At 39.4% G+C, this 9,764-nt stretch overlaps 1 long non-coding RNA gene across 3 annotated transcripts; it reads right to left on the bottom strand.

Moving 5' to 3' along the window:
• Positions 1-551: 551 nt before the first annotated feature.
• On the bottom strand, positions 552-8,231 carry LOC127536460 (uncharacterized). Of its 3 annotated transcripts, none has more exons than XR_007945452.1 (7): positions 8,081-8,231; positions 6,479-7,926; positions 6,252-6,322; positions 6,035-6,141; positions 5,865-5,939; positions 5,611-5,740; positions 552-5,133 (listed from the first exon to the last, which is right to left on the bottom strand). It is a non-coding gene; the product is annotated as an uncharacterized LOC127536460 (long non-coding RNA). The 3 variants fall into 3 exon arrangements; XR_007945453.1 differs by lacking the exon at positions 8,081-8,231 and having other exon boundaries at positions 6,479-6,655; positions 7,745-8,035; XR_007945451.1 differs by lacking the exon at positions 8,081-8,231 and having other exon boundaries at positions 6,479-8,030.
• Positions 8,232-9,764: the final 1,533 nt, after the last annotated feature.

Below are 9,764 nucleotides of genomic sequence, written 5' to 3' on the forward strand. Positions count from 1 at the left end.
CCGCATGAAGTCCTGTGCTCAGAAATATAAAGACCCACTCAGCAGTCAGTGTACAGCTTTTTATGTCGCTGTTATTTTCTCACACGCACACTAATGTTAGTGGAAGGTAAATGAATTAGAGTTGTGTGTATAGATCAACCTTAATGGTACAATCATTTGTAGAACACGATGTTATTGATTGGTTTTGGGCTGTAATTAAATACAATAATAACAGGGATACAGTGAGATTTACGACAACTGAAGTGTAGCGTTATACAGTGGCAAATCGTGTAATGAAATTATCCAGCACTTGCTGTATAGTTATCAAAAATAATGATCCTATTTGCGCCTGAATGGGAAGAGGCATAATGTGATATAAGTTTTGCCAGTGCTGCAGGAACCCATTATAGGCTTCTAAAGTGCAGTTTATGGCATTCTCCCTCCCAGTGATTGCTGACAGGAGGGTTTGAAACCACACACATGCACAGGCACTCAGTCTTAGTTTGTTTTCATGTCATAGAGGCAGAAATACTGATTATTGTGCGGGTAACTGAAATAGAGAAATGGCAGCATTTCTGTAGTGTGAGAAACATATTAGGAAAGGGAGGGCTCAGAAGGAGCACAAATAACCCAGTGCCAGGAATTTAACTGCTTCTCATTGCCTTTCTGAGGAAGTCACCAGCCAACCCGTCAATTAAAACAGTTTTTTCCCATCCGATCAAATCTGGAGAGCTGATATTCTGATGGAGTCTGTTCGTGTCATATCATAAACTTGCTGCCCAATATAGAAAAAAAAAAGTACAAACACACATGTATTGCAATTTTGATGCTGGCGTTAAGTCAGTTTGCAGTACGTCTTTTTAATCTGTACAAGTCAGTATGTTTTTGTGGTTGTCTTCAGTCCTTAGCTCATATTTCCTTGCGTTGTGCAGGCACCCGTTCTGGATACGTGACAAGCATGGATGAATAAAAACAATTTTGACTTTTAAAAAACCAAATGTAATTTGAATTCTACCTAGTCTTTACTTAAAAGTACGGCTCTTAAGGACACAAGCTTCCAGATCTTACAGCTTTTTCTTGCAGTCTCTTAGCTGTTAAGCAAATATACGAGGGCTGTCAAAATTAACGCGTTATCAATCATCAAGATTAATCTGATTAAAATTTTTAACGCATATGCAGTGCAGAACAGGGGCAGATCCAGATTCATTTTAGTGGGGGGGCACAGGGTGGTACAACAGATATTTTGGTGGGCACTGAAAAGTTGTTAGAAAAAATGAAAACAGCTACCGACCTCTCGCTTTTACAGAGTATTTTTCATGGTTTTTTTTTTGGCTCTTTAACCCAGTAGGAAAGCTTTCATTTTGGAATGTTAACATTCAAATTATGATGGACTTGTTTCCTTGTTTATGTGAATTACAGCATCATTAGCTGCAGCATCTGCCTGTTATGTAAAACTGGTAAGCTCAATGACAGTATCCTGAGGGCAATTAAGTGACAAATATTGTACAAGAACAGCACTATATACAACCCTGAGGATTTCCACTTCTCAGAATGTTTACTGACAATTATCACACCTAAAATAAGAAATAATATTCTGTACTTTTAGCAACTAGTTCTTAGCTGTAAACCAGAAACATCACAGGGTTCTGTATACTAATCAGTCTAAATCAAAATGAGTACTACCCAATACACAGTGAACAACAACAATCTGTACCCCTGATCTGTGGTAAAATAATCTGAAATATTCTGTGCAATAATGTAAATGATAAAAAAACAGTAAAATACAATAAGCAACACTCTGTACATTTAACAGTAAACCTGAGAACAATAATAAACAGTAGCAATATTCCATATTCTTAAATCATTTAATAGTGCACAGCTCAGCAAACATCATAGTGTTCTGCATAGAAATCACAAAAAGCTGCTCTCAATAACAGTTTTATTAATGTGCCAACGTACAATAATATACATAGACGCTGTATTGTTTAAACCAGATGGATTAAAGCTGTTAAACACTTTAATTCAGCGTCTGATTACATCTTAATGCACCACATGACATTAATATTATTATTAATATTAATACTTACATACTTTCTGATCAGGATCAGTTCATGTGCAGCTAAAAACTTGATCACTGATCAATATATCTGTCTTCTTCTGCTTTAATTGCTGGTGTCAAAAATATGCTGTTCTTTATTATTAGAACTGATTTTATGTGTATTTATTATGAAGCACTTCAGATGTTCTGCTGGGTCCATCAGAACATCCAGAAATCACTGATGCATCCAGTAGTTGAATTCTTGTTGATACCACTGCATTCCTTCTGGTTGTGTCCCAGTATAAAGATCTCCATGAAGCTGCTGGAACCTTCTGGATTAAAACCAGCCTGTTGGCCTTTCAGTTCAGATGTTGAAGGCTGAAGACAGATTCTGATTTATGACAGTTTGTTGTTTGGTTCTTCAGTCTGACATGATCATGAATGAAAGAAAAATCTGCATCTTCAGCAGCTTAGTAAAACACGCTAACACAGAGGTCAACCTGATCATCAGGATCTATCAGCTGGATCCTGAGGTCTGAAGGTCAGCGTAGAACATGTCGGACAGGTCCCGGTTCTGGTTCCAGCAGGAATAAATCAAAAACACAGCATGAAATAGAAGAAAGAAGAAATAGAATAACAGAAGAAAGAAATGAATGAAATCAGAATCAACTCTTGATGCCCAGTTTTACACAAAAATGACAAATGTGACTCTGGTGAGTCTCAGCTCTGAGTGCAGTAATCAAAGAAATAAAATAAGAACCACAAGTAAAGGAGAAAAGAAAGAAAGCACAACAATATAAAGACATAAACAGCAGCATTTATGGTGTCTGTGTAAAGTGGGTTACTGAGAGAGGAGTGGTACATTTAAAGTAGTATTAATAGTACTGGTAGCAGTAGTAGTGAAAGTTAAAAATAAGTATTACAACTGAGGAGAAGGTGAGGACATCAGCCTGTATAAATGTAAAAGTTAAATTCCTGACATGGAATAAGAGTTCTAGTAAAAGCTGATGTTCACTGAGAGGCAGATGGAGTCGAGAGGTTCTGGTTCTGCACAGTCTCCTGGAGGGAAACAGTCAGTTAATAGAGTAATAAATCAGAATACATGCACATTACTGCACACACACAGAGCACATACACAGAGCACATGCACATTGCTGCACAGTACATGTATATCAGTATATACAGAGTACATGTATGATTTATGTATGATTTTCATTTAGTTTTAACAGTTTGTGCACAAAACATAATATCATGTACAGTGTAACAGCAGAGTATTTTGAACGCAGCGCCGCCGCACGCACATAACGGTACCGTTGCGCGCGTGTGACGGTACCGTACGCGTCACCGCTTCGTTTCGTCGGTCCCGACTCGCCCGGGCCGGCCGAACCGGCCGCGCGGAATCCGGCCGTCGCCTGGGATCGATCCGACGACCTCCCGCTCCGCGGGCGACTGCAGGGTTGAAACATCTCAAATTAGGAGGTTACATGACAGCGGAAATCTATTTTTGAGTGAAAAATTGATATTATTTTAGGACACCGAAGTTTGACAATCCTGATAAAATATAGATTAAAACAAGTTTTCCCATTTAATTTTGACATCTCAATATTCTAAGCATCATATCTTATTTCAAGAAATCTTACCAAACCATTTTTCGCTTGTTCTATTGCCAGATTTTTTTCCACTTATTTCAAGGTAAAAATTCCTTGAAATAAGTTTTTTTTTCTTGTTCTGAGAGAAGCATTTTTTTTCCAATTCAACAGCCACCTCTTGTTTGGGCCTAAACAATCAGTATGAGGTATAGTATTTGTACTATATGTTACTATCAGCTACCTGCCACAGAAAAATAATGTTGAAGCCATTGCACTCTTGTTTTGGTATATTCATTATGATGTATAGAACACTGAACATTAAAAATGATTACCAGTAAAATTCAAAAACCTTCACAGCTGCCAGTGTTTCTGCGCCACCTTTAAAATGATTCACTTCAATATCAGATTTGTTCCATCAGTGACATTTTCAGTTACTGTAGTCAAGATCTTTAAACAAAATACTGCATGAATTGAAAACAGAGCTTGTTTATCTGGTGCAAACTCCATTTTTAAATGTTTGTAAATACATATTTGCTCATGAGCAAGGTGGAGGTTGTATAAAGGCGGCGTAATTATTGATGTCCTGTAATTATTAGGCTAATTTCAGTCAGTTACTTCAATTTAAATTTAGTTTTCCATCAATTAAAGCATGAATCTGACTTTAAATTAGACAGAGAATCAAACTGGTGGATAAACAATTCTGTCAGTCCAGTCTATTAAAATATCAACGTCAGCCACATAAACGGTTATCTAATTATTGTTCATTAATTATTGTTATTTCAGGCAAAAAATTCACCTGAATAAATATCCATCAGACTTGTTTTAAGTTGTGAAGGCCATTGTGAGAAATATGTAAAAGTACTCTAATAGAAACCCTGCAGAATTTGTAGTGTAGTTTTAAATTAGTACAATCTGTTAATACCACTGTAAGCAGCATTTGTGCATTTAGCAAATTTACTACCTCGTGTATTAACCCCAAGTAATCACACAACCAGCAGTATGTTCCAATGCTGTGCAGTTTTAAGATGGAGTCCAGGCGTTTTTGAGAAACCAGTGGCTTGAAACCACGTTTTTCAGACTTTTACTGTCTGTTGTTGTTGCCAGGCACCAAATCAAATTCCCTGTGTGGACTCACTTGGCAATAAAGGCTTTCTGATTCAGACTAACATTGTTTTGTAGCCATAAAATATGTTCTCCAAAAACAAATATTAAATGAAGGGTCCGTCTTGTTACACTTTTAAACAGATGCAGTTCTGTTGTGTTGTTTTGTTTTTTATTTGAGGCTCTCTCTTTTTGTAGTGTGATCAAATCAAGCCCATCTGGAGGAAAAAAACTTCCTGTTGCCAGGAAGTTGAAAAAAACCTCCAGTTGGGGTAAGGAAAAAAAACTTCCCTCTGGGAAGAAAAATAAAAGCAAAACTCTGGTTGGTTTGAGGGTAAAGAGGAGGGAGAGAAGTTGAAGGCTTTGGAGGTCGCTGAGGCCAAAAACAGTGGATCAGACACATGGAGCTCCAAGATTCAGAGAAACCTGCAGAAGACAAAACCTAGTCAGTGACATAGAAAGGTGTGGAGAGGTGCTCAGAACATCTTGGGAAATCCTCCAACGGTCTAACAGTCAACTAAATACAGTCGAAGCTGTCATTCACATCATCTACATGGATGTTTAAGTCTCCTGTTATAATGACTCTGTCTGTACTGAGACTAGATCAGTGAAGAACTCTGAAAATTCAGACAGAACCTCTAAGAAAGAGGCAGGTGGGAGACAAACAACTAACAGAACTTAGAGACACTACAAAGGTTAACTGCACCAACAGACTCAGAAATGGTGCGTTTTAGTGTTCAAAGTCACCTTTTCATTTGGAGTAATAACAAAAATGTCATTTTATCATAGAGTTTGCCTGAAATTAGAGCTGTGCTGCTTGACACACATTATCTGGAGCTCTCACTGCAACATGACGTCTCCTCAATGACTGGATCTGTAGAAGCAATGAATTTGGGTGTTTACCTTTGGTGATATCTGGAGGAGTTCATCTTCTTCTTTGTTTGGACTGGTCTTTATCTTCTTCATCTTCCCGTCCTGGTTCTTCTGTCGCTGATCCGTCATCTTGGGGCTCCTCCAACTCTTTCTTTGTCTTCTTCAGTTTTGAAGTCACAGTGATGGAAGAAAAGAATCACAGGCGTGTGTGTGAGGTTCACATTCAGCAGTAGCACGGAACGATTCACTACCTCAAAGCACAGTGAATTTACATCGGTACCAACCTGCTGCTCAGTTCATTTTCTGTTCATGATCTCTCTGGGACTGCATGGTTTTTCTCTGGGTGTTCTGACTTCCTCCTGCAATCCAAACACAGGGACGGTTAACCAGTGATTCCAAACTCACTACACACAAAATAAAAACACAATAAAATTAGATTTAGTCTTTGTCTCACCTTCTGTGTCACTATAATAATCATCCCCTCTTCCACATCATGGGCTGGTCCTGGTCTTGTTTCTTGATTTGATCTTTTATTAGTCTGGTGGTCTTGGAGAGAGAGCTCTAAAGACAGCAAAAAGAGAGAAAACCTTTATTTACATTTGAGCTAAATAACTGCATATGCTCATATTAACATAAAGTATCTAATTAGCCATTTTATTTCATGAGCTTACCTTGTGTTAATTGAATGGTCTCATGAGCCATGCACTGGTCCTGGATCTGCCTCCCATCATCTCTGAAGCACCTATTTTAAAAAAAAACAACATATACAGATGCATTTTTCAATTGATTCTGACATAAATAACTACACTTTGTCACACTGTGACCTGCTACATGCTAAATCCCCGTGTAAACATGCAGTGTCTGTAGGGTCACTCTTTCTCAAGCACATCTAAATTACCAGCGCATCCAGTAAAGTCTCAGTAAAGTCGTTGTTCCTTCTCCTCACTGGCCGGTCGTCGTCTCTGGCTTCTTCTGTCGGGGTTCGGTCGCTCGTCTTCACTGGTCTTCGCTGTCTCGTCTTTTGTCGTCTCCTGGGGTCGTCCTCGTCTCTGTCTTGGGTCCCGGGGTCGTCCGCCTGAAAGAAACCAAAAAGAAAAACGCGGCAGAATCTCGTCGAGGCGTTGTCATTATTGAGATGTCAAAATATGAGATGCATGGATGAAAAACACAAATCCCAAACTCACCTTCTCATGCAGCAGCATTCACAGGATCCTGACTGACTTCTTACCTTTATTTCTGGAGACTTTCCTCAGGTGGCGAGACCTTCACCCTGATTTTAAATAACACATTTAACCCCCCACCCCTTATATCCCAGTGTGACTCCCTGAACTCTGATCTTTGTGTATCAGGACCTCTGTCTCCACCTGATCCTTTCTCTCTCCCACTCGCTCTCCCTCTCCGTGTTGCTCACAGGACCGCCCTCACCAGCTGCAACTAATTACCAATCTCCCTCCCACTGAATCATGAGCAGCTGAACGACATCTGAACTGATTACACCTCCACCATAAAAGACCAGTCCTCCCTGGTCAACAGATCCCTGCCTTTGACACATTAAAACTCTCAGTCCTTTCTTCCCGTGTGCTCTCTGCTCGGGTTCATCCAGCCGCACTAACATTGTGGCTGTAGACTCCAGTGAGGGTCCAGGGTGGGATACAGACACATGTTCCTCCTCCGTGACATGATGTCTGCATCCTGTTCACCTTTCAGCGGAGCTTCACTGTAAGGGGGGGACCGCTGGATGTTTCACACCATCCCCCCCAGATCCACTCACACCTCTTACAGGCACCCTGACCAGAGTCCCACTGACAAGAACCGAGCTCAAAGAATCACACAAAACCCAGTCTAAGACAAATAATTCAAATAAATCTGGAGTCGATCTGATCAGACATAATCACAACAGACTCATTCCAATAAAATCTGATCGATCACATCCAGGAAATCACACATTGCTAAAATATTTCAAATTAAATTCAAATAAATCTGGAGTAGATCTGATCAGACATAATCACAACAGACTCATTCCAATAAAATCTGATCGATCACATCCAGGAAATCACACATTGCTAAAATATTTCAAATTAAACTAGTATTAAATTTAACTAAAATGAAAGTTAATGAGGCTACCTGGGGGTAGCCCTGGCAGAAGGTCCAGCAGGGCTCTTACCTTGGGGGGCGGCGTTGCCCGTTCCTCAACTTTATGAGGGCCCGAAGGTTCCTGACCCACTTTGGAACCGGACCCACTGCCTTTGCACGAGGCTTGGCAGCCGGCTGCTGGGGCTGCGGAGGTAGGGCAGAGGGGTTATTAACATTCACTGGAGCGGCTCCTGCCGGTTGGTCAGGAGCCCACTCCACAGAAAAAGTGTTGGAGGGAGAGAGTGGAGGGAGCCTCCGAAGGATGAAGACGAGTTTGTTCTTGTCCTCCGAATTCCGGAGACTCCAGCGGCCTGTCAGTGGGGGAGGAGAGACAGGGGGAGGAGGAGGAGGAGAGACAGGAGCCCACTCCACAGAAAAAGTGTTGGAGGGAGAGAGTGGAGGAAGCCTCCGAAGGACGAAGAGTGTGTCCTTGTGCTCCGAAATCCGGAGACTCCAGCGGCCTGTCAGTGGGGGAGGAGGAGAAGGAGGAAGAGGAGAGACAGGGGGAGGGAGGGGGGAGAAGCAGCGAGGAAGCTTGGAGGGTGGAGGTGTGGAGGTGCTGTACCTGATGCAGTCCGACGAGGAGCTGCTGTCCGATGTCCTCTGGAAACAGAAACAAAGACATTTCAAAATTACAGCCATAATACTAGTTATTGTTCTGTGTTTTATACAGAACAATAACTTACTACTACTAGATAACAAATAACAATTGTTGTTGTAATTATAATTGTTATTAGTATTATTACTGTGGCAGCCTTTAACCCAGTTTAAAGGCCGCTGTGGAGCGGACGGGATATTACTTCTGGACAAACAAATCCAACAAAAATGTCCTCTACACATTTCTTCTTTGGATATATCAATTCGTTTAACCATTATCCATTAGGTAAACCATTTCCTTTAACTTTGTAAAACGAACAAACAAACCAATTATCTATCACGCTGGCACGGTCAAAAACTGTTTGCTCTCCATCCGACACACCTGGCCTAATTACCTGGAGCTTTTAAAACCCAGGACCCTAGCGCCCCCTACAGATCAATACAAAACTTAATAGATGGCCAGTCCATAGTACAAATAAAGAAACAAAATAAACATAAATAATGGCTCCAACTATGACTATTATTATTATTATTACTACTGTATTTCTAATTAAGTTTAAAAATAGAAAAACAGATATTTGCTGTTATTTTTACTTGAACAATTCAAAATTCCACTATTTTTAACAATAACAAAACAGTCAAATACTGAAATAACAAGAAAAATACAGTCTATTGATTTAGGCATCAGTTAGTTTTTTTGCTTTTCTTTTACAGTCAATATGTACATGAATATTATTTCACTAGATGCTTTCTGTAATTGAAGAAAACAGGAGAAATCTGTAAAATAACCATTTTGAAATAAGTTACCATTTGATTTCAATCTCAGTGCATGCATTTTTTTTCTTGTAGATAACAGCAAATATTTGTAAATTAACTACATTTTGCTGGTTTAAATACAGTGAAAATAGCATACATTTAGTGTCAGTTGTTGTAAAATAACAATAATAATAATTACTGTTTGTAAAAATAAAAATATTTTGATGTCGACATGATTTACAGTTTTTTAAGACAAGCTGCTCCCTTTACACCTGCACGTTCTGACGTCATCACGCTCCTGCTAATGCTTCCATCGTCTCCATGGTTACCAAAGATACACATTTGGAGCATTTTATGAAAAACGGCTCGTCCCCGTATTGTTTTTTTTAAACTTTTGATGACAAATTATACAGAAATTATTTATAATTTCTCACTCAATACACACTGCAAAAGTTTTTTTTTTTAAAAAAAGAAAAAGTCTCATTTTACAGTCAAACATTGTAAAAGAACAAATAACCATTAACAAAATAGAGATCTTTGACGTTCTCTCGGTTAGCTAACACACAGATCATTCATTTTACTGCTCTCAGCACATTTAAATAAATATCCACAATAAAATAAACAGAATTTTGCTTCAGAAAGTTTAAAAAGAGGCTCTGAGGACCTTCAGTGATTCGCATATATGGGATTATATTTGG

Source organism: Acanthochromis polyacanthus, chromosome 12 (genome assembly GCF_021347895.1).
Source record: "Acanthochromis polyacanthus isolate Apoly-LR-REF ecotype Palm Island chromosome 12, KAUST_Apoly_ChrSc, whole genome shotgun sequence".
Classification (NCBI taxonomy): Eukaryota; Metazoa; Chordata; class Actinopteri; family Pomacentridae; genus Acanthochromis; species Acanthochromis polyacanthus.